This window comes from Ovis aries, chromosome 18 (genome assembly GCF_016772045.2).
Source record: "Ovis aries strain OAR_USU_Benz2616 breed Rambouillet chromosome 18, ARS-UI_Ramb_v3.0, whole genome shotgun sequence".
Classification (NCBI taxonomy): Eukaryota; Metazoa; Chordata; class Mammalia; order Artiodactyla; family Bovidae; genus Ovis; species Ovis aries.
The window spans coordinates 29,112,016-29,138,044 of NC_056071.1; the positions used below are offsets into that span (position 1 = coordinate 29,112,016).

Consider the following 26,029-nt stretch of genomic DNA (forward strand, 5'->3'; position numbering starts at 1 on the left):
GAGCAATTAGATTTTAAAAAAGAGGAAGAAATAGAATTCCCTCTGTCTACAGATACATGATATCACATATGGAATACCCTGAAGACACCACCAAAAAATGTATAGAATTAATCAATTAATTCAGTGAAACTGCAAGATACAAAATCAATTTATAAAAAAAACAGTTGTACTTCTATACACTAACAACAAACTATCTAAAGAGGAATTAAGAAAACAATCCCACTTATAAAAGAATAAAAAACTTAGGAACAAATTTAACCAAGGAGGTGAACAAGCTGTACAGTGAAAACCATAAAACACTGAAAAAAGAAACTGAGGATGACACAAATAATTAGAAAGATATTCCATGTTCATGGATTGGAAGAATTAATACTGCGATATCTTCATATTACCTTAAAAAGATATAGGAGAAGATATAGGAGAGGATTCTGCAAACCATACATTTGGTAAGCAATGGCACCCACTCCAGTACTCTTGCCTGGAAAATCCCATGGACAGAGGAGCCTGGTGGGCTGCAGTCTATGGGGTCGCGAAGAGTCAGACACGACTGAGAAACTTCACCTTCACTTTTCACTTTCATGCACTGGAGAAGGCAATGGCAACCCACTCCAGTGTTCTTGCCTGGAAAATCCCAGGGACAGGGAAGCCTGGTAGGCTGCCGTCTACGGGGTCGCGCAGAGTCGGACATGAATGAAGTGACTTAGCAGCAGCAGCAAACATTTAGAATATATGAGGGATTCAACTCCACAGCAAGAAGACAGATGACCCGATTTTTTAAATGGGCAAAGGACCTGAATAGATATTTCTCAAAGGAAGACATACAAACGGCCAATGAATATACGGGATGATGCTCAACATTAATGATCAATAGGAAGGTACAGACAGAAACCACAGTGAGATATCACATCATACATGTTGGAATTGCTATTACTAAAAAGACCAAAAAAAAAAGTGTTGGTGAGGATGTGAAGAGAAGGGAGCCTTTGTGACAAAAAGGTAGACTGGTACAAACATTCCAGAAGACAGTATGGTGGCTGCTCAAAAGACTGGAATCGGAACTGCCGTGTGATCCAGTGGCCCCCTGTCTAGGTATGCATCCAGAGGAAACGATATCAAAGCTCGAGGAACTATTTGAACTCCTAGAGTCACTGCAGTGTTATTCTTCACAACACCCAAGATAGGGAGTCAATCTATGCATCTATCAACAAATGAATGGTTGGAGTCATTTTGGTGCAGTGTATTTAACAATGAATTGTTATTCAGCTTTAGGGAAGAAGGAGATCCTGTCATTTGTGATAATGTGGATGAACTTTGAGGACACAGGGTACAGTGAGCCAGACACTCAAGGACAAGAACTACGTCATCTTACTTGCATGTGGAATATGGAAAACTCAAACTCTTGGAGGCAGGGAGTGAAACAGCGGTTGCCAGGAGCTGGAGAATTCAAGAAATGGGATGATGTAGCTTAAAAAAAACCCAATGGCTAAGTTACCATCACAAAGTAAGTCAGAAGAAAAATGGTATCTTTCAAGTGCTGAAGAAAAAACAAAACTTCTTTGGGAATGCATGTAAGAATTAAAGATTTTAAAATTTAAAAAATAAAAAACTAAAAAAAAACACACAAAACTTCTTCTATCCTTAGAATTCTATACCTAACAAAAACATACACGTACCCATGGCTGATTCATGCTCATGTTTTGCAGAAACCAACACAATTCTGTAAAGCAATTATCCTTCCATTAAAAAAATAAATTAATTAAAAATATATTTTTCAGAGAATGACACAAAATAGAGACACACTAAAATGAAAGATAAGTGTATTTGTGGCTAATAGACCTAGTTACAAAAAACAACGAAGAAATTTCTTCAGGCTAAAGGTAAATGATCCCTGACTGAAGCCTGATTCCACAAAGAACACTATGCGGTAAATTCAATATCTATGTATGATAAAAACTCTCAACAAAGCAGATGTAGATGAAGCGTACCTCAGCGTAATAAAGGCTACATATGACACGCCCTATCAAAACTCCAATGGTATTTTTTATAGAAATAGAACCAATAACCCTAAAATTTGTATGGAACCACAAAAGACCCCCAAATAGCCAAAGCAACCTTGAGAAGGATGAACAAAGCTGGAGGCATCCCATTCCACACTTTCAAATTATATTACAAAGCTATAGCAATCAAAACTGTACAGTACTGGCATAAAAACAAACACATAGATCAATGGAACAGAATAGAGGACCCAGAAACAAACCTATGTATATATGGTAAATTAATCTATAACAAAGAAGGCAAGGATCTATGAGGTGACTGGGTGTTTTCAAGGGAGAATGAGGGAATAGGGAGGGGAGGGGAGTGGAGGCTTAGTAGAGTGAAGGACTTGCAAAATTACATAAAGCAAGAAGGTGCAAAGGCTTTCCATGCGAGTCCCATCTGGGTTTATTAACTGGCAGTCATCCAAGGTAAGCTCCCACACTCCCATAGAGACTGGGAGATAGGAACTTTATCTTCAGGTGCTGGCTGAAATAAAAAATAAATTCTTTTGGCAGCCTTGATTTTCCTCAAGCAGGCACTTGAAAGGGGGTGGAGATGGGAGGGTAGGGTCATTCTAGGGATGTGGCATCAACTGTTAGAAGACATGGCTACTGTTGTGTCCAAGGTTGGTGTCTAGTCAAGAAGACAGTTTAGAGGACCCTGGCTAGAGACTGGTCGAGAAGAAAATCTTTGTTAGCCCCCACATGTGAATCAGATTCAGATAATAGAACTGATCACTCAAGAAAGAATCTAAATTATATCTATGATACCTTGGCTGTCACAGAATGCTCTATGCCCTCTTGGTCTTTAATGAACAAGAACTGTGGATATGAAAATCAAAGCCAAAAAAAAAATGTTCAAATGTGGCTGACATTAATATCCATGTGAGTTAATAATAAGAGTTACCATTTACTGTACACTCATAGCATGGCAGACAAAATAACAGAAGCCTCATATACATTATATAGTCCTTAACAGTAATCTGGGGACTTGCCGGTGAGTTACGGTTAAGACTCCACACTCCCAATGCAGGTGGCTCAGGTTCTGTCCCTAGTCAGGGAACTAGATCCCACATGCTGCCAACTACAAATCCCACCACATGCCACGGCTAAGACTGGTGCAGCAAAATAAGTAAACAAATAAATTTTTAAAAACAGTCTTACAGTGTAGGGATTAGCTTCATTTTACAAACACTCTCCGACATAAATCACAGCAGGATCCTCTATGATCCACCTCCCAGAATACTGGAAATAAAAGCAAAAATAAACAAATGGGATCTAATTAAAGTTAAAAGCTTCTGCACAACAAAGGAAACTATAAGCAAGGTGAAAACACAGCCTTCGGAATGGGAGAAAATAACAGCAAATGAAGCAACTGACAAACAACTAATCTCAAAAATATACAAGCAACTTATGCAGCTCAATTCCAGAAAAATAAACGACCCAATCAAAAAATGGGCCAAAGAACTAAATAGACATTTCTCCAAAGGAGACATATGGATGGCTAACAAACACATGAAAAGATGCTCAACATCACTCATTATCAGAGAAATGCAAATCAAGAGCACAATGAGGTACCATTTCACACCAGTCAGAATGGCTGTGATCCAAAAGTCTGCAAGCAATAAATGCTGGAGAGGGTGTGGAGAAAAGGGAACCCTCCTACACTGTTGGTGGGAATGCAAACTAGTACAGCCACTTTGGAGAACAGTGTTGAGATTCCTTAAAAAATTGCAAATAGAACTGCCTTATGACCCAGCAATCCCACTTCTGGGCATACACACCGAGGAAACCAGAATTGAAAGAGACACATGTACCCCAATGTTCATCGCAGCACTGTTTATAATAGCCAGGACATGGAAACAACCTAGATGTCCATCAGCAGATGAATGGATAAGAAAGCTGTGGTACATATACACAAAGGAGTATTACTCAGCCATTAAAAAGAATACATTTGAATCAGTTCTAATGAGGTGGATGAAACTGGAGCTGATTATACAGAGTGAAGTAAGCTAGAAAGAAAAACACCAATACAGTATACTAACACATATATATGGAGTTTAGAAAGATGGTAATGATAACTCTGTATGCGAGACAGCAAAAAAGACACAGATGTATAGAACGGATTTTTGGACTCTGAGGGAGAGGGAGAGGGTGGGATGATTTGGGAGAATGGCACTGAAACATGTATACTATCATGTAAGAAATGAATTGCCAGTCTATGTTCGATACAGGATACACGATGCTTGGGGCTGGTGCACGGGGATGATCCAGAGAGATGATATGGGGTGGGAGGTGGGAGGGGGGTTCAGGATTGGGAACTCATGTACATCCGTGGCGGATTCATGTCAATGTATGGCAAAACCAATACAGTATTGTAAAGTAAAATAAAGTAAAAATAAAAATAAAAAAAAAGGAAACTGACACCAAGAGAAGTGAAATGACGTTTCTCAAAGTACAGTTTGTAAGTGGCAGAATTTTAAAAAATTTACCATAGTAAATAGACTGTACATATTTAGTCTCATGAATTTACTTATGAGTGGAATATGTAAATATAGTCTCAAAATCCCAGATATCGGATAGACAAAATTCTTTTATATCCCAGGTACAGAATGTTTATGAGATCACTTTCTCTGAAGATAATTGATCGCTATTAGGGGGGAAAAAGCCGTTTAAAGTTAGTCTGCTTAGGGACTTCCCTGGTGGTACAGCATCTTAACCATCCCTGGTGATTAAGACTCCACACTCCCAATACAAGTGGCACAGGCTCGATCCCTGGTCAGGGAACTAAGATCCCACATGAGCCACAGAGCACAGCCAAACAAAAATCCACTTTAAGCAGAGATGAAAATTTCATATAAAAGCAGGGGTAAGAATTTTGATGCTTATTTCATCTTATACTTAAAGAGTTTGGGTTATAATTGCAATTATGTGCTAATTCTTATTAACTTTTCTTGGAGTGTAGTTGATTTCCAACGTGGCTAGTTTCAGCTGTACAGCAAAGTGAATCAGTTATACACATACATGCATGCTAAGTCGCTTCAGTGGTGTCCAATTCTTTGGGATCCTATGGACTCCAGTCCACCAGGCTACTCTGTCCATGGGCTTCTCCAGGCAAGAATACTGGCATGCATTGCCATGCCCTGCTCCAGGGGATCTTCCTGACGCAGAGATGGAATCCAAGTATCTTATGTCTCCTGTATTGGTAGGCAGGTTCTTTACCACTAGCGCCACCTGGGAAGCCCATACACATACATATATCTTTTTTTTTATTAAAGATTCTGTTTCCATATAGGTCATTACAGAGTATCGGCTAGTTCCCTGTGCTTTACAGTAGATTAGTATTAGTTATCTGTTTCATGTACAGTAGTGTGTATATGTAAATCCCAATTTTCCAATTTATCTCTCCCACCCCCAACCTTCCCCCACTGGTAACCATAAGTTTGTTTTCTACAACTGTGACTCTATTCCTGCTTTGTAAATAGGCTCAATTGTACCATTCTTTTTAGACTCCATATATAAGTGATATCAATGTGTTAATCCTTAGAATGAACAAATCAAGTAGGGAGTGGGGCATAATTTTTCTGACAAAGTTGTATCATATATAAACAGACTTCACCTAATGTTTATTTTCCATGTGGACAATTGTAAAGATGGTTGTAAAAAATTTAACATTGCTGACAATTTTCCCAAGGCCTTCTTTGAATCCTAATATTGAACTTTTTTAAGAGATGAGTCGTCATCATCATTGCACTTTCCCTATTTTTCACCTGTTGCGGCCTCAGTCTGCCACATCTTCATCTGCCATTGGTTTCATTTGTGATCTGAGTTCCCCAACATCATTTTCATCATCTCTTCTACATCTTTTCAAGATTCATAATTGCGCCCTAAAATCACCTGTATTGTATTTGTGTTTTACAGGAATATTCAACAATCATGAAAAGACTAGCCAACAATGTTCCTAAGCTAGACAAAAATGCATGTATGAGGGACAGTCAGCTTTATAAGTGATTCATTCATTACTGAATATTATTATACCTTTGACTTCCCTTTGGAATCATAACTGTGGGGACTTAGATAGTAGACAGATAACTGGGATATCTGTACTAAGAGAAGACTTATGCAGTTTGAGCAGATAGTGGCGTAAGATGAGGGCAGAGAGGGAGGCATCCACCCAGCAATGCTGCATCTCAGAGTGAAGGATGGGCACATGTATGTCATACATGATTTAAGAAAAGCCGGAAAACAGGGTAAAAAGTAGATAATCACCCAGCAGACAGACTGTATATGATAGTCATAAAAGCCACCACTCCAACAACACATGCTTAAAAATAAGAGTAAATCAAGAAAATCCTCAAGCTTTAAGCTCTGTTTCAAACTCTTTCTATAGAGTGTTCAAATCTTAGCTGAAACAGATCAAAGAGTTTACATTGGTTGCTCAAAAATAGCCTTATCATATATTTAAGAATTTCCCACTTAGATGTTAGCTTGCTAGTCTTACAATATTAGTAGTTCTTTTATCAGGCCTGACTTAGGGTACATCAGGAAAGGAAAGCAAAATATTATGTATGAAGCCAGTAAGCAAGAAAATCAGTGGAGACCAATACCTCTCAATACCTCAAAATAACTTCATGTGTATTTAGACATGGTAATAAGATTTTCAGCATCACCCCTTTTCAGCTTATTTTAAAAACAATTTTAAAAGCTTTTGTTTTTAAAATTTAATGTATTTTTTTAAATCCCTTCAGACTAAAATAGATTTTAGGAAGTGAAAAAAAATGATTTGGATCACATTTTGTCAACATGTGAACACAAATAAAAAAGCCAGTTTTTCTTGAAGCCAAATATAATTTTTCTATAGAATACATCCAAAGAAATATGCCTGTTCTCCTTAACTCCATATTTACCTTTGGTTGGTATTCAAGAATTTCCTTTTCATATAAAAAGCTGGCACACCTGTCTTCTACAACCAATTAATGTTAAGAAAGGCAAAAAACAGAAAAATACAATTGTGAACCTCATATAGTTGAGGCAAAAATTAGAATAAAAAATTGTTCTGAAATGATGAAATGTTCTGAAAAACATTTAAAAGGACACTGGAATTAAAAAAAAATGCATGCTCTGAAATAAAGCATAGAGAGTAAAACATCACTTTGGAAGTAGTAAACATTTACTAGTAGTCAACGATGCAGAACTAAAAGACTGTTCTATACAAAAGCCAAGACTTTATATTGAACGTATTCTACTCCAGTCAGCAATTTCTTTCTGAAGACTTTTATTTGGTGGTAACAATTTCAGCTTTTCTTGCTGCATACCTCAGCATGGGAAACCAACTTCTAAAAGGTGTTCCCTAATTATATTAAATGTACAATGCTGAACTATACCCATATTCTATTTCAAAAAAGGAACCAAAGTGGGTGGCCACGTATGGAGAAGATGCCTATCCATAGTAACACATCAATAATGCCATTTAAATGTGAATCAGCCTAATGTAAAGCTTTTTTAAAAATATTTTTCTCACTTCATATAACTATTTACTAATAAGACTTCATGCTAAAAATGAACCAATAAACAAAAACTATCTTTGAGGTTGTAGTATAGAAAACAGACATTTATACTGCATCAGTTTAAGATGCTTTGGGCTGTAGGCAACAGTGAACTCAGTTCACAAGAGTCTTAACAATATGGATTCACTTCTCTCACGAGACAAAAAACTTTCAACTTGGTGATTGCTAAGGGTGGTTTACTAATCAATGATGCCATCAATATCGTCAATATTTTTGTTCTACCACCCTGAGTGTGTTTACTTTTTTTAAGGTAAGAAATGGATTTATTTAGAGAGAAACACACTCCACGGGCAGAGTGTGGGCCATTGCAGAAGGCAAGAGCAGGCCTGAGTGAGTTTACTTTTTCCATTCCAGTTTGTTGCCTAATGATTTCAAGATGGTCACCGCAGCTCCAAGCATTAACTCTAGCCCTGTCTGATTCTTTTATCAGTGAAGTCACTCAGCAGGTTTATGGGCTACAATTGTATTATATGACTATTGTAGCAATAGGGAAGACTGGAAAATCAAATATTTAACTTCTCTAATTTTTACAAAAGAGGTAAGAAATTAATATGGATTGGTCAGCCAACAGTGTCTGCAGTCCTCAACTCAATATGCACACACACACACACACTTTTTACATGAGTGTTAAACACAACATACTCATCCTCTCTTCCAGGAAGACAGCCCCACTCTGTCATCCAGTCATTGCATGATGCAGGATCTCTGGTTGATTTTCTGTCTGCTCTATGAAGACCAAATACAACAACTCTTATCTGACCATTTGTATCGCTGAAAGAGAAGATGTCTCTAAACAACTCCTCTCACATATATACAAGGATGAAAAAGAACAAAGTGATCTCAATAAAAATTCCACTGAGAAAGGGAGATAATAAGAAGTACACAGTCGACCACAATCAACAATCCATATGATATCTTATTGGACAGAAATCACAGATTCCCCTGCAGGCAATAAATCCCTTGGTCAGTCAATCTGACCGCACCTACTTTAAGCCTCAGGAGGATCTGCTTTGTCATTGTCCTCTGCAGCCATATCTAAGGTAGGTTTTGAAGTGGATGACCTTTCCAGGGGATTCACAACTTTTGTAGCCTACTTCATCCTGGCTTGACATAGAGAGAAAAGGATGAGGACTGCTTGGAAGGTAAAGACAATCACAACTAATTGTCAGCTTTGTACTACAGTTCCCTCAAAAACATATCAAGCTTCTGGTTTAACTGCTTCAGATCAGTGCCTTGTGTGAGTAAAAGCCAAAGTGAAGTCGCTCAGTCGTATCTGACTCTTAGCGACCCCATGGACTGCAGCCCACCAGGCTTCTCCATCCATGGGATTTTCCAGGCAAGAATGCTGGAGTGGGTTGCCATTGCCTTCTCCAGGTGATCTTCCCGACCCAGGGATTGAACCCGGGCCACCCGCATTGTAGGCAGACGCTTTACTGTCTGAGCCACCAGGGAAGTCCTTGCGTGAGTAATCACAACCAAAAAATTGTTTCTAGAAGTTTCTAGAAATAATCTAGACTCTCATCTCTTAGCTGCCAACCATCATAAAAGACAAGGCAATTCTAATGACAAGTCTTAGGTAAGAAGATACCACCCTCAGTCCCAAAATTTCAAATTACAGGACTCTGTCAATTTAGAGTACAAGCTAAAGGTAGGTTATCCCCATAGCAAAGCTGTATTCTTCTAGCGTCTCTGCTTTCATGCTGAGAAGCACTAATCTGAGTTCACTCTCTTGTGTAGGATCCTACTGAAAAGCCACAAGAAGTAACCAATATGCACATTATTCCAAATTTTTCCTTTCATTTCTCCTAACATGCAGTCTCAGTTTGCACAGTCAGCCTTCCATGGGATAGCAGGTATAGGTTAAATCAAATGCTCTATGACCATGTAACATGCGTTACAACTTTCCTCTCCTTAATTTTCTCCATAAGTCTAGAGGTAGGCAGTCCGAGACTGGAAGAGCTGTTCAACAATGTTCCAGACTCTGTCAAACCTTCTTCTCCATGGTCCTCAGCCTGTTAAAATCATCTTTTCACTCTCATACCTGTCACCCTATGGTTACAAGATGGCTGCTGTATCTCCGGGCTTCATGTCTGCATTTAAGGCACAAAGGAGGGGGAAAGAAGAGAGCACCAGCCACGTCTGTTCTCTTTATCAGGAAAGCAAAGGCAATCCCTGAGCTCAGCAGTCTTCCCTTTACGATCACTGGCAAAGGAGAATGGGATTGTCATGACTGGCTTCAAGGTTTTTTGCTAGGAGCGGAGAACTCTGCTGCCCCTAACAAAGTGAAAGTAAGCAATAGGGAACAGATAGAAGGGAGGTCACTAAGAATATCTACCACACAGAGACATTTATAGTTTTAAGAGAATGTTTGAAAATAAAAAACAATCTCTATTTGGTGAAATTTGAACAACAGAAGTGAGGGGAAGCCCCTCAGGCAATGCTACAGAAATACATTTTAGGTAAACAGAGCTCTACTCAGGCAAATGCAGCCTACTTAGGAGTCTGTCCCTGAAATTAACACCCTTAGTAACTGCTTTCAACAGACTCTTCCCTTTCTTCAATTCTGAACCCACAGATTCTCTAAAATACCCATGTTTATTAACAACTGTTTCTATGGCAGCAGAGCCCCTGGTGGAGGGCACAGGGCTGGAGGCTATTTATAAGTTAAGGACTGACAGTACATGCCAATAGCAGCTATTATTGATGAAATCCTTGAGAATTTTTGAAATATAAATATTATGAAAAAAACAAGAAATATTCAAAATATTCATGATGCCTGTTGCTCACCAAGAAACCTTTTGTAATTTGGTTTCTCATCTATATGCACCACCTGGAAGAAAATACAATGATCACACTGTTACAACTGGTTTTTGTAACAGTTTCATCTGATTATATTTAAATTAATTTGTATTCTGGCTCTACATCTTAACCTGATGAGATCGTCAGACTAATTTAATCCTCTCTGGGACACTTACTGTCCAGACCAGCTTTCTTAAGACCACAAGACTGGGAGTTAGACCCTGGTAAACTCATTAAGGTTATACCATTCAATCTGGTCTTCTGAATTAACAGTAGCACTGAGTGTACTGGCAGAAACAATAAATCAATTTTCATTCCATGTAGCAGCTCACAAAAGCCACTTTCTTTGATGTAAATTGTGCCACCTATAAATATACTTTTCACAATGTTCAAAGCAAAATAGTTTCCAAGTAACTTTCAAACTGTGCTTCTCTGATTAGCTCAGTTGGTAAAGAATCTGCCTGAAATGCAGGAGACGCCCGTACAAGTCCTGGGTCGGGAAGATCCCCTGGAGAAGAGATAGGCTGCCCACTCTAGTATTCTTGGGTGCCCCTGTGTCTCAGCTGGTAAAGAATTCACCCGCAATGCGGGAGACCCGGGTTTGATCACTGGGTTGGGAAGAAGGGAAAGGCTACCCACTCCAGTATTCTGGCCTAGAGAAATCCACGGACTGTATAGTCCATGGAGACACAAAGAGTTGGACATGACTAAGTGACTTTCACTTTCAACTTTCAAATAAAAAATTTTATATATGTAAAAAGGTATGTGGTACAGGGATTATGAGCATGAGTCCACAGCCAGAAGGCCAGAGTGCAAATCCTATTTCTCTTAATTAGAACATTCTACCACATTAGAGCATTCTACCACAGAATTGAGCAAAAATCTTTGTGCCAAGTTTCCTCATCCATAAGTGAGGTTTGAGGTAGTGGGGACAAAATAATAGTGCCTACTTCAAAGAACTGTCTGAATATAAAATTAATTTATATGTATAAAGTGCTTGAAATATAAGAAGCACTCAACAAGTGTTAGCTGGAAAATCTAACGGTACATGGTTGCATTTTATGCACAGGTAAAATGACTTGATAACTAAGATTCACTTTATGTGCACAACATGAAATAATGCAAAATTCCCTCCAATTAATAATTCATTAAGAATCACAGTTTCAAAACTGGCTGGTGAGTGATTTATAAACTCTTTTAAGCTACCGCCACAAGGCAATGGCAAACTTTCCATTCTTTGCTGCCAGGAATAGTCTTGAATTATGCATGTCTCCTACAAAAGGCTACAGCTCTATACAGGGATGTGAAGCAGATAAATATCACAGCACTTCCAACCCGCTGACCTCTCCATATTGATCCTGGTCTTCCTAGAGGTTTTCTATGTCAATGTCACTAGAGCCTAGAAACCCTACAGTCAATATCCAAACAGAATTAAGGGTTTGAACACCATCCCAGAAAACTTTTCCTGAAATAAGATGTCAGTCATGCTGGTTATTTTTCACATGCATGTGCCATTCTCAGACCTGGAGTAATTACTATCCCCTCCCATTTTCCTTAGTATAAATAACTGGTCATCTTTAATACATCCCTGCTCATAAAGAATTATTATCCTAATGGCCCTGATTTTCCTTTAACTTGTGTCTACTTTACTACTCAAGTACTTCTTTTATTTGTTTTATTTACTCACCTCCAACAGCACAATTCTTTTTTCCCTTTTGCTTCTGACTGCCAGGTACATCTCTCAAACTCCCCCAACCATGCTCATTTCACACCCAATTCTTCCACTTCCATCATTCTTTACCATCTTGCCCTATCCACCGACTACTAGAGGATCTGTTTATTTGAGGTAAAACTCTTTAATCCAAAACTATTTTTCACTTCTCTGCAATTTACTCTTAAAAAAAAAAATCTGGTTCCCCCTAAGATCACAAGGTACCTTATAAGTTTCCAATATAACTTATTTAGTCCTTACCTTCTGCTCTTTCTCTGAATCAATAAGAAGAAATGAGAGACAAATGCCATCTTCAGATTATCACATTGTGGTCCACTCTCCTTTGAAATCTTCACCTTGTCTCACATTTCACAGAGCTGTCCTCAACAATCCTATCTGAACAAACTGTTCTTTAAATTTATCCTCCCATCCTTCTCTCCAGACTTGATAGAGGTCATTCATTAAGAGTCACAATTCAATTTCTACTAACATTAACACATGTATTTGAAGAGAATTATATGCACCAGAAAATTTAAACATGTTAAGGATGATCACATGGTCAACAATGGAACTGAATAAAACACATAAATATACCTGTGGTCATAAAATAACTAATAAGTTTCCACAATACTCCTAAAGTCAAGTTCTACTAGTTTACATATTCTGTCATTAGAAATATATCATGTCAGCTACTGCCTTAGATACATATCACCATATGTTTGTCAAAATAAAACCATAACAACATAAAATTAAAAGGCCTTATGATGGATATATAAACTGTTCTTGGCAGATGATCAGACTACTTAGAAGACCTTCCAGAAAAAGGATTCTACAACTTCCCAAGGTCAATCATTCTAATCTTAAACATCCTTAATTTCAAAAGCTTTGACTTTTCTTATCTATATTTCTTCTGCTGTTTTTCCTCTATGGAGATGGGGAAAAGACAGGCACCATTCTCAGTCTCTCATCTACTTGAAAAGCAATATCATCCCTTAGCCTTCACTCTTCTAAACTCAACAACTGGAACTGTTTTCTAGATTCTTGCTCTCCAAGACCTTCTTAACCTTCTCTAACTATGTTCATATTATTTTTAAATTACTAAGACTAGATTTGGACTTAACCAGCATACAAGTTTTCTATTTTTACTATTTTATGAATAGTTAACACATACATGAACATGGTTCTATACATACAGGCTTTTCCAACATTAGAATTGAACTCTAAGCTTCTGTAAATTAAAAGTTAAAGAATCCTCCATATTATGGAACCTATTTCTATTGTCTCTTAGTTGAACTAAACCAATAATCTATGGCTATAGTTGACAAATTATCCCTCCACATATTGGCCCCAAAACATTACAAAGAATGAATTAACAATTACTTACCTGATTTGTCCTTGGGAGAAAGTTCTTCTCCTAGATTGCAGAGTAGAGAGGAAACCAGCTTTATAGTTCACTTTATAATTCACCTCTATTTCTTCTGCTCTGATAGAAATTGTAGTTACCATAAATAAAAACAAAATATTTTATATAGCAATTTTAGTAACACATGGAGAGAAGAAAATAGCATCTGTTTACACATTTCATAAGCTTTCTCATTTCTTTAGGTATACCTTCAGAAAACTTCATAATAATTAACAGAAACTTTAATATGCTTAATTTCTCCTTCTTCCCCTTTTTTAAGCCCCAGGAAAACTATTTATTGTTAATACTTCAAATACAAGGCTAGAAGGTGGGTTAAGAAGGACACAGAATTTTATTAAAATAATATTGGGTGGGAGAAAGGAAAACCTTTCAGAGACTTTAGAAGATGGCAAGGCTTCCCTGGTGGCTCAGATGGTAAAGAATCTGCCCACATTGTGAGAGACCTGGGTTCAATCCCTGGGTCAGGAAAATCCCCCGGAGAAGGAAATGGCAATCCACTCCAGTATTCTTGCCTGGGAAATTCCAGAGACAGAGAAGCCTGCTGGGCTACAGTCCATAGAGTCACAAAGAGTCGGACACCACTGAGCGACCAACACTGTCACTTTCTTTCAAGGAATTTTATTTCCTTCTCTATAAAAATTACTTGTTACATTATGTCTCTATCTAGAAAAAATTTCACATGCAATATTATGGACAGAGTGTTAATAATGATCATTTCAATAAAGTGGTAACTTCATGAGAAAGGAGGGGGGAAAAGTGGTATACAATATGATCTATCTTCCACTTTAAAAGTTCCTTTTTCCAAAGAGCTTTATTTCATATGGCACTAAGAAGATCAAGGCTCAGAACACCTTAAGTATACAGAAGTGGCATATATAATATAAATTTTTATATCAAGCCAATTATCAGAATGCATAATTAATTCCTCAGAACTTTTATGGTATTTCTAAACCCACATGCTGAAAAGTAAAACTCTGATAAAGGAAACTACAGATGGTTCAAAGAAACAGAAAGATATTCTGTGCTCTTAGAAGAATTAATATTGTTAAAACGGCCATACTACCCAATGCAATCTACAAATTTAATGCCTATCAAAATATCCATGAAATTCTTCACAGAATCAGAATGAATAACCCTGAAATTTATAAGGAACCATAGTATTCAAACTGCCAAAGCAATCCTGAGAAAAAAAGAACAAAAACTGTAAGTATATCCCTCCCAGATTTCAGACTATACTGCAAGACTACAGCAATCAATACAGCATAGTATTGGCACAAAAAAGAGACACATAGATCAATGGAACAGAATAGAGGGTCGAGAAATAAACCCACTAACCTACATTGAACTGACCTACAACAGAAAAGGCAAGAATATACAATGGAGAAAAGACAGCCTCTTCAACAAGTGGTGCTGGGAAAGCTTACAGCTACATTAAAACAATGAAATGAGAACACTGTCTCTTACACCATATACAAAAATAAACTCAAAATTCTTTACAGACCTAAATGTAAGACATGACACCATAAAACTCCTAGAAGGAAACATAAGCAAAACATTCTTTAACATAAACTGCAGCAATATAGTCTTAGATTAATCTCCCAAGACAAAGGAAATAGAAGCAAAAATAAACAAATGCTGCTGCTGCTGCTGCTAAGTCACTTCAGTCATGTCCGACTCTGTGCAACCCCATAGACAGCAGCCCACCAGGCTCCCCCATCCCTGGGATTCTCCAGGCAAGAATACTGGAGTGGGTTGCCATTTCCTTCTCCAATGCATGAAAGTGAAAAGTCAAAGTGAAGTCGCTCAGTCTTGTCCGACTCCTAGTGAGCACATGGACTGCAGTCTACCAGGCTCCTCCATCCATGGGATTTTCCAGGCAAGAGTACTGGAGTGGGTTGCCATTGCCTTCTCCAAATAAACAAATAGGACCTAATCAAACTTAAAAACTTTCGCACAGCAAAGGAAATCATCTAAATATGAAAAGAGATCCTATAAACTTACGGAAACTATTCACAACATGAAAAGATACCCTATGGAAGGGAAGAAAATATTTGCAAATTGTGCATCTGACAAGGTGCTAACATTCAAAATATACAAACAGCTCATACAACTCAATACCAAAAAGGACAATCCAAATGAAAAATGAGCAAAACACCTAAACAGACATTTTTCCAAAGAAGACATACAGATGGCCAATAGTCACATGAAAAGATGCTCAACAATGCTGCTGCTCCTGCTGCTGCTGCTGCTAAGTCGCTTCAGTCTTGTCCGACTCTGTGTGACCCCATAGGTGACAGCCCACCAGGCTCCCCCATCCCTAGGATTCTCCAGGCAAGAATACTGGAGTGGGTTGCCATTTCCTTCTCCAATGCATGAAAGTGAAAAGTGAAAGTGAAGCCACTCAGTCATATCCTACTCCTAGCGACTCCATGGACTGCAGCCTACCAGGCTCCTCTGTCCATGGGATTTTCCAGGCAAGAGTTCTGGAGTGGGTTGCCATTGCCTTCTCCACCTCAACAATGCTAGAGAAACACAAATCAAAGCCACAATAAGGTGTCACCTCACAATGGTGTAATGGCTATCATCAAAAAGTCTACAAATAAATGCCAGAGAGGGTGTGGAGAAATGGAAACACTCATACAATACCGGTGGGAATGTAAACTGGCACAACCACTGTGGAAAACAGTATGGAGGTTCCTTTAAAAAAAAACCCTGAAAACAGATCAACCATATGATTTGGCAATCCCCTCCTTGGTATGAAAAAAGTGAAAGTGAAAGTCACTCAGTCATGTCTGACTCTTTGTGACCCCATGGACTGCAGCCTGCCAGGCTCCTCTGTCCATGGGATTCTCCAGGCAAGAATAATGGAGTGGATTGTTATGCCCTCCTTCAGAGGATATTCCCGACCCAGGGATCAAACCTGCATCTCTTACGTCTCTCCTGGATTGGCAGGTGGATTCTTTACCACTAGGGCCACCTGGGAAGCTAATAACAAAAAACAAAAACTCTAATTTGAAAAGATACGTGCACCTCAATGTTCATAGAAACACTATTTATAATGGCCAAGACATGGAAGCAACCTAAATGTCTATCAACAGATGAATGGACAAATAAGTTGTGGAATATATATGTGTGCCATGTATCAGTTCAGTTCAGTCGCTCAGTCGTGTCTGACTCTTTGCGACCACATGAATCACAGCACACCAAGCCTCCCTGTCCATCACCAACTCCTGGAGTTCACTCAAACTCATGTCCATCAAGTCGGTGATGCCATCCAGCCATCTCATCCTCTGTCATCCCCTTCTCCTCCTGCCCCCAATCCCTCCCAGCATCAGGGTCTTTTCCAATGAGTCAATTCTTCTCACGAGGTGGCCAAAGTATTGGAGTTTCAGCTTTAGCATCAGTCCTTCCAATGAACACCCAGGACTGATCTCCCTTATGATGGACTGGTTGGATCTCCTTGCAGTCCAAGGGACTCTCAAGAGTCTTCTCCAACACCACAGTTCAAAAGCATCAATTCTTCGGCACTCAGCTTTCTTCACAGTCCAACTCTCACATCCATACATGACCACTGGAAAAACCATAGCCTTGACTAGATGGACCTTTGTTGGCAAAGTAATGTCTCTGCTTTTGAATATGCTATCTAGGTTGGTCATAACTTTCCTTCCAAGGAGTAAGCGTCTTTTAATTTCATGGCTGCAATCACCATCTGTGGTGATTTTGGAGCCAAAAAAAATAAAGTCAGTCACTGTTTCTATTGTTTCCCCATCTATTTGCCATGAAGTGATGGGACCAGATGCCATGATCTTAGTTTTCTGAATGTTGAGCTTTAAGCCAACTTTTTCACTTTCCTCTTTCACTTTCAAGAGGCTTTTTAATTCCTCTTCACTTTCTGCCGTAAGAGTGGTGTCATCTGCATATCTGAGGTTATTGATATTTCTCCCGGCAATCTTGATTCCAGCTTGTGCTTCTTCCAGCCCAGCGTTTCTCATGATGTACTCTGCATAGACATTAAATAAGCAGGGTGACAATATACAGCCTTGATGTACTCCTTTTCCTATTTGGAACCAGTCTGTTGTTCCATGTCCAGTTCTAACTGTTGCTTCCTGCATACAGGTTTCTCAAGAGGCAGGTCAGGTGGTCTGGTATGCCCATCTCTTTCAGAATTTTCCACTGTTAGCAACCTAAATGTCTATCAACAGATGAATGGACAAATAAGTTGTGGAATATATATGTGTGCCATGTATACAATGCCATAAAAAAAAGAATAGAATATTGCCATTCGCAGCAACAAGCGTGGACCTCGAGAATATTATGCTTAGTAAAAGAAGTCAGAGAAAGACAGATACTACATGGTATCACTTATATGTGGAACCTGAAAAATAATACAAATGAATCTGTATACAAAACAGAAAACAATTCACAGACGTAGAAAACAAACTCATGGTTACCAAAGGGGAGAGTGAGAGGGTAAGGAATTAACTAAGAGTATGAGATTAACTGATACAAACTACTATACATAAAATAGATAAACAAGGATTTACTACATAACATGGAATTATACCCAATATCAAAATACCCAATATAATAATAACAACAATGGAATATTCTAATAATTTTATAATAATCTATAACAGGATATAATTTGCAAAAAAAAAAACCCATTATGCTGTATATACAAAACTAACACAGTTTTCTGAATCAACTATATTTCAATTAAAAAAAGTTTATGGTCTTTCTGTAGTCACAAAAATAATGAACATGAAAGGCTTAATAATAGCTAATTTTGCAACAAAATATCAAAAATTTATCTACCTTCAAATTTAATCATGCTAGTTTTTTTTTCTGGTTCATTTTTAGTCTGTTGGATAAGTGAAAAATCAAATTTTCTTCTTTACATAAAAATCATAGAATCACAGAAATTTACAGCTAGAAAGAAATTTTGAGAATTTCTAGATATATTAAGTTCAATCCTCTCCAAATCAGAGACATTCATTTAATTGCCTTTTTCAAAGTTAAAGAATGAACTGGAGGGAACTTCCCTGGTGGCCCAGTGTTAAGAATCTGCATGCCAAAGCAGTGGACATGGGTTCAATCCCTGGTCTGGGAAGATTCCACATGCCACAAAGCAACTAAGTCCACCGTGGGCCACAACCACTGAGCCCACAACCTAGAGCCTCGTGCTCTGCAGCAGGAGAAGCCACCACAGTGAGAAGCGCAAAAAGAGAAAGCCTGTTTGCAGCAATGAAGACCCAGCGCAGCCAAAAATAAACAAATAAATAAAATTAAAGAAAAAAATAACGAACTGGAGGTGAAACCCTGGAACCCAGAATGCTTTTCGCACTACATCATGATTCCTCAAACTAACTGAGGCACAATTTTGAATATATATGTGACGCAGCAGGGTTGAACGAGAGGTCTCTGAGTCAGACTGTCCAGGTTTGAATTTTGGGTTCTTCCACTTGCTATTTGGGTGATCTTGAGCAAATTACTAAATCTCACTGTCTCAGTTTTCTCATCTGTAAAATGAGACAACAACTATACCTTGCCAATAGGACTATTATGAAAAAATTAATACAAATAGAGCTCATAGAATGATGTCTGACACATTGCAAGCATTTTATAAATGTCAGAAATCATTAGGAGTCTACTGATAAACACATGGACATGTATTTGCTAGATTTTAAAATAGCCTAAATATACTAGAATTAGAACATTAGATCATTTTTATGTTTTAAAATATATATACAACCACTGGCATTTCATTTGCCATATAAACAGTACCCCCAAAATGGTTTCCTCATGAAGTATATGCAAAATTCCAGATATTAAACACATAATAAAGCTCACTTAATTTGAACATCATTCATTTTGTAATCATTTGAGTCCAGTGGTATTCTCAGAATATAATACCCAGAGGGATCTTTGTTTTAAACATACCCTTCTCTGTGTGACAAAATTATTTTCAGTAATGACCATGAAATGAAACAAATAATAATAGGAATGAAACAGTGAAAATTCTTTGACTCAACTCCACTTATATGTCAATATAAAATAAATATTATAGTACAAAAAAGAAAAAGGTAATGGAATTAATGTTTTGAAAAAAGGAAAAACTTAAACCTATATATTGTTTGTGGAAGTACTAAATAATAACATTATATTTCCTATTCTCTTGATTCCTTCTTCAGTTGTGGAGTAAACAATAATTTAAAAAGAATAAATTTCAGAGTTAAATATATTTTTAATTATTCAAAAGGATAATTTCACATATTAACTAAAATTTGTACTTATAAGTCAAAAAGATTACACCTCAAAGTTTATACTTTGTTTCACTCTTAAACACAAATGAAAACTCTTAGGTCATCACATGGAATGAAATACTGAAGTAATCAAGCTGTTTCTTCACCTTGCAGTCTCTGTATTATCACTGCATAAGAATCTACTATTTAAATACAGGGATATGGACCAAAGGGGTTGCAGACATGAACTGCACCTGAAGCCTTGCATTACCCTGAATTTTTATGAATTTATTTGGAAAAATATCTGTAGAGCTGAGTCTAGATTTATTGAAGGCCAGCTATATAATTGGGAGTTCTCTGATTTAACATCTCTGTAGAATACAATATTTATTAAAGGGTCAATAATTAAAACGTGGTAATTTAAAGCTTACACTGTTGTTGTTTGTTCTTCGGCCCTAAGTCATGCCCAACTTTTGCAATCCCATGAACAGGCTTCCCTGAGTTTGCTCAAGTTCATGTCCACTGATACCATCCAACCATGTCATTCTCTGTTGCCTCCTTCTCTTGCTCTCAAACTTTCCTAGTATCAGGGTCTTTTCCAGTGAGTTGGCTCTTTGCATCAGGTGGCCAAAGTATTGGAGCTTTAGCTTCAGTCCTTCCAATGAATATTCAGAGTTAATTTCCTTTAGGATTGACTGGTTTGATCTCCTTGCTATCCAAGGGACTCTCAAGAGTCTTCTTCAGCACCACAGTTAGAAGGCATTAATTCTTCAGCACTCAGCCTTCTTTATCGGAGAAGGCAATGGCACCCCACTCCAGTACTCTTGCCTGGAAAATCCCATGGGTAGAGGAGCCTGTTAGGCTGCAGTCCACGGGGTCGCAAAGTCGGACACGACTGAGCGACTTCACTTTCACTTTCATGCATTGGAGAAGGAAATGGCAACCCACTCCAGTGTTCTTGCCTGGAGAATCCCAGAGATGGGGGAGCCTGCTGGGCTGCCATCTATGCGGTCACACAGAGTCGGACACAACTGAAGCGACTTAGCAGCAGCAGCAGCAGCCTTCTTTATGGTCCAATTCTCACATCTGTATGTGACTACTGGAAAAAACATAGTATGGACCTTTGTCAGCAAAGTGACGTCTCTGCTTTTTAATACGTTGTCTAGGTTTGTCATAGCTTTTCTTCTGAGGAGCAAGTGTCCTTTAATTTCACGGCTGTAGTCATCATCTGCTGTGATTCTGGAGCTCAAGAAAAGAAAATCTGTCACTCTTTTCATTGTTTCCCCATCCATTTGCCATGAAGTGATGGGACCAGATGCCATGATCTTAAGTGTTTTGAATGTTGACTTTTAAGCCAACTTTTTCACTTTCCTCTTTCACCTTCATTAAGAGCACTTTGGTTCCTCTTCACTTTCTGCCATTAGAGCAGTATCATCTGAGGGTGTTGATATTCCTGCCTGCAGTCTTGATTGCAGCTTGTGATTCATCTAGCCTGGCATTTCAAATGATATACTCTGCACATAAGTTAAACAAGCAGGGTGACAATATACAGCCTTGATGTACTCCTTGCCCGATTTTGAATCAGTCTGTTGTTCCATGTCTGGTTCTGACTGTTGCTTCTTGACCCTCATACATGTTTCTCAGGAGACAGGTTAAGGTGGTCTGGTACTCCTATCTCTTCAAAATTTTTCCAGTTTGTTGTGATCCATACAGTCAAAAGCTTTAGCACAGTCAATGGGGTAGATGTTTTTATGGAATTCCTTTGCTTTCTTCATGATCCAGTGAATGTTGGCAATTTGATCTCTGGTTCTTCTGCCTTTTCTAAACCCAGTTTGTACATCTGAAAGTTCTCAGTTCATGTACTGCTGAAGCCTAGCTTAAAAGATTTTGAGCACTACCTTGCTACCATGTGAAATGAGCACAATTGTCCAGTAGTTTGGAACTTCCCTGGTGGCTCAGACAGTAAAAAAAATCTGCCTGCAATGTGGGAGACCTGGGTTTGATCCCTAGGGTGGGATGATCCCCTGAAGAAGGAAATGGATACCCACTCCAGTATTCTTTCCTGGAGAATTCTATGGACAGAAGAGTCTGGAGGGCTAGAGTCCATACAGTCACAAAGAGTGGGACATGACTGAGTGACTAACACTTTCACTCGAACTTTCTTTAGGATTGGAATGAAAATCAACATTTTCCAGTCCTGTGGCCACTGCTGAGTTTTCCAAATTTGCTGGCATATTCAGTACAACTCTTTAATAGCATCATCTTTTAGGATCAGAAATAGCTCAGCTGGAATTCCATCACCTCCATTAACTTTGTTCATATTAATGCTTCCTAAGGTGCCCTTGACTTCATGCTCCGGAATGTCCAGCTCTAGGTGAATGACCACGCCAATGTGGTTATCCAAATCATTAAGACCTTTTCTATACAGATCTTCTGTGTATTCTTGCCACCTCTTCTTAATCTCTTCTGCTCCTGTTAGGTCCTTATAGTTTCTATCCTTTATTGTGCCCATCCTTGCATGAAATGGTCCATGATACCTCCAGTTTTCTTGAAGAGATCTTAACCTTTCCCATTTTACTGTTTTCCTCTATTTGAATTGCTCATTTAAGAAGGCCTTATTTCTCTTCCTGCTATTCTCTGGAAGTCTGCATTGGGTATATAGTTGTTGTGTTAGTCACTCAGTTGTGTCTGATTCTATGTAACCCCATGGACTGTAGCCTGCCAGGCTCCTCTGTCCATGGAATTCTCCAGGCAAGAATCCTCCAGGCAAGGGAGTGGGTTGCCATTCCCTTCTCCAGGGGATCTTTCTGACCCAGGGATTGAACCTGCGTCTCCTGCATTGCAGGTTGATTACTTACTGTCTGAGTTACCAGGGAAGCCTTCAGTTGGGTATATCTTTCCCTTACTCCCTTGCCTACTGTTTCTCTTCCCCTTCATGGATCACAGCCTTGTCATGGTGAAGGGCCTTGAATAATTCAGTGACTCTATGAGCCATGCCATGTAGGGCCGCCCAAGATGAATAGGTCATACTGAAGAGTTCTGACAAAAGTCTACTAGAGGAGGAAATGGCAAACCACTCCAGTATTCTTGCATGGAGAGCCCCATAAACAGGAAAAAATACTTCCCTGGTGGTCTGGTAGTTAAGAATCCGCCAGTCAATGCAGGGAACAGGGATTTGATCCCAGATCTAGAAGATTCCATGTGCCACAAGGCAACTAAGCTGGTGTTCCATAGCTACAAAGCTGGCGTGCAGCAACTACTGAAGCTTGTGGGCACTAGAGCCCATGCTCCACAACAAAAGAAGCCACCGAGATGAGAAGCCAAAGCATCCCAAATATAGAGTACGCTGAAACGAGAGAAAGCCCATATGCAGCAACAAAGACCTAGCACAGTCAGGTCTTTATAAAATTTTATAATTTTATAAAATTATAAATTTTATAATTTATATAAAATAAATTATATATACTATGGAACTTGTTTAGAAACTAGGTTCATAAGAAATTTTTCAAGGAAGAATATTTTATCACTGACATTGTTTAGAACTTCTGGTACATAAAAACTGCTGGTAATGAAAATCAGACAGGCTTTTAGTGGGTATATTATAGTTTAAATTCCCTACAGACAATGAGAACATTTTTGCCTACACCCCAAGGGATGTTCTCACTGCCCCATTCTTGGCACGCCACCACTCAAGGTAAAATCTGCCCCTCTGTCCTTGAAAATGGGCTTGCTACATTAAGTGAAATTTAACGTACTTATGAGAAAGTATTTTTTAAAAGAATATTGAGGACCTAGTCAGTGCACAGTACTGTGCTTGGCTTTAACCACACAGAATATATGCACATGAATTTTGCTAATTACAAGTCAATCACATTTATTCATTAAAGCACTCAGCAGGATTTTGAAAGCTATTTTGTTAGCAGGTATTATGTATACTAAATTTTTAAATAATTATCACACAAATTCATATATATTCCATTTTTCAAGCTTTTCATTGACTCAGATTGGCTTTCTCCCTGTGTGTTCCCAGTAAGTGAGGCTGCATCCCAAATCAACATGCAGCAGAGGTTTTAAAATATTAACATTTACATAAACATTAACAACTTAAAATCTCTTGATATTATTTAAATTTCACAAATCACATGGCATCAGAATTCACACGTTCTACTTTTTCAAGCAACTACCTCAAGAGAACAAATTTTAACTCTAATAGCAATCTTTTTCAGACATTCATAGGATCAACGTAATCTCCAGTCTGCCTTCTCCTAATCTTGCAGCTGCATACATGCACAATTTTTCTGATTATGTGATTCTGGTACTCTTGAAAAGACAGTCTTTTTAAATAAAAGAAAATCTGACTTACCTCAAAAGATATTTTGGTATGGAAGAGCATGGTAATTACAGCCACATTAGAAGCAGATATATCTGGCAAAAAAGTGACACAGAAGCCTTAAAACTACAGTTAATTTCTTCTATTTCTGCTGTATAGGTCCTATTTTCCTTTTGCTGTGGGGTACCATCACCCATAAAATCCCTTCTCTAGTCACCTACATTCTACTGAAGCGGGCACCTGTCCTATTTATAGCTCCAGTGTTCCTCAACCTCTCCTGTTGATAAGCATCACCTGGGGCAGTTAAAAATAAAAATAACAGGCCACACTTGTGTCGATTCAATTTTAATGGATTTGAGGGGAGCCTCCAGAATCTGATTTTAATCAAGCATCCTCAAGAGATTCCTATAGACACATTTAAGAATAAGCTAAAGAGGCCTGCCAGAGTTCTTCACGGTTCCTCGAAATTGATCACCCGCAGGGGCTAATCCTCCTCCAGGTATTAGGACTTAGAAATTTGAAAACAGAGCAGGAAAAGTTTGGAGAAAGCAGAATAGCATCTTGTCTACACAGCTGATTTAGGTTTTCAACATCCCTAAAGACTTAGAAATTAAAAGATGCTTACTCCTTGGAAGAAAAGTTATGACCAACCTAGATAGCATATTCAAAAGCAGAGACATTACTTTGCCGACTAAGGTCCGTCTAGTCAAGGCTATGGTTTTCCAGTGGTCATATATGGATGTGAGAGTTGGACGGTGAAGAAGGCTGAGAGCTGAAGAATTGATGGTTTTGAACTGTGGTGTTGGAGAAGACTCTTGAGAGTCCCTTGGACTGCAAGGAGATCCAACCTGTTCATTCTGAAGGAGATCAGCCCTGGGATTTCTTTGGAAGGAATGATGCTGAAGCTGAAACTCCAGTACTTTGGCCACCTCATGGGAAGAGTTGACTCATTGGAAAAGACTCTGATGCTGGGAGGGATTGGAGGCAGGAGGAGAAGGCAGGACTCAGGATGAGATGGCTGGATGGCATCACTGACTCGATGGACGTGAGTCTGAGTGAACTCTGGGAATTGGTGATGGACAGGGAGGCCTGGCGTGCTGTGATTCATGGGTCGCAAAGAGTCGGACACGACTGAGAGACTAAACTGAACTGAACTGAACTGACTTAGAGGTGGGGGTTTAGTTTGGGTAGGTGATATGCCGTACACACCACCAGGGTGCAGCATAGAGCTGATAAATTACAGGTGTTAGGGGATTTTTTTTGGACTACACACTACCAAATAAAATAGGTGCACCTACATTTTCCATGAACTCAGATTACCAAAAAAAAAAAAAAAAAAAAGCAGCACACTTAAAAGACCCAGGTAAGACACTAGCATATAATTCCCACAGTCTTCTCTCTCTAGAGGGTCTTCAATGATAGCTGTTATAGGAAGAGAGTTCCCTTGAAGTAGTATTACACCTGAATGTAAAACTGGTATTAGACTACAAAGATTCCAGGCAATCCAAAGTGGTGTTCCAATTTTTCTGTCTGAAAGTTTCAAAACACATGTCCTACTGTTTCAACTAGCAAACTGGACGCTTTTAATCAAGCCTTTGGAGTTCTACTACGTGTAGGGGGCAGGGAATGGGGTTGGAAAATAACACGAACAAGCTATGCCAAAGCTACTTTTTCTTACACTTTTTCAAGTGTAGTTGAAATGTTGCCACCACCTGTCAGAAAATACCCATTCCCCATCCCATCCATCCTCCCAACTTTTCCAGACTCATCCCCACTTTCTCTTTTCAAGTCTACATTAATTGGAGAAGAAAAATCCTCTGGCAACTCAGGTAGCTTCTACAAATATCACCTCCAAGGGCTTTGTGTTCCTCTCAAATTCCATTAGAGTTGGGTTAAAGATGAGGGAGGGCCTGAAGAAGGA

At 38.6% G+C, this 26,029-nt stretch overlaps 1 protein-coding gene and 1 pseudogene across 4 annotated transcripts in view; both read right to left on the minus strand.

Moving 5' to 3' along the window:
- The window catches only part of NRG4 (neuregulin 4), a 122,031-nt gene that overhangs the window by 94,711 nt on the left and 1,291 nt on the right, over positions 1-26,029 (minus strand). For 3 of the 4 annotated variants that reach the window (XR_006056848.2, XR_009597235.1, XM_042235191.2), the window contains 2 exons: positions 24,142-24,203; positions 13,498-13,596 (listed from right to left, as the gene is read on the minus strand). The gene's annotated coding sequence lies outside the window, so the exon portion shown is untranslated. The remainder of the gene's footprint in view (positions 1-13,497; positions 13,597-24,141; positions 24,204-26,029) is intronic. The other variant, XR_006056847.2, reaches the window with a different exon arrangement.
- The window catches only part of LOC101116180 (surfeit locus protein 1-like), a 38,001-nt pseudogene that overhangs the window by 10,214 nt on the left and 1,758 nt on the right, over positions 1-26,029 (minus strand).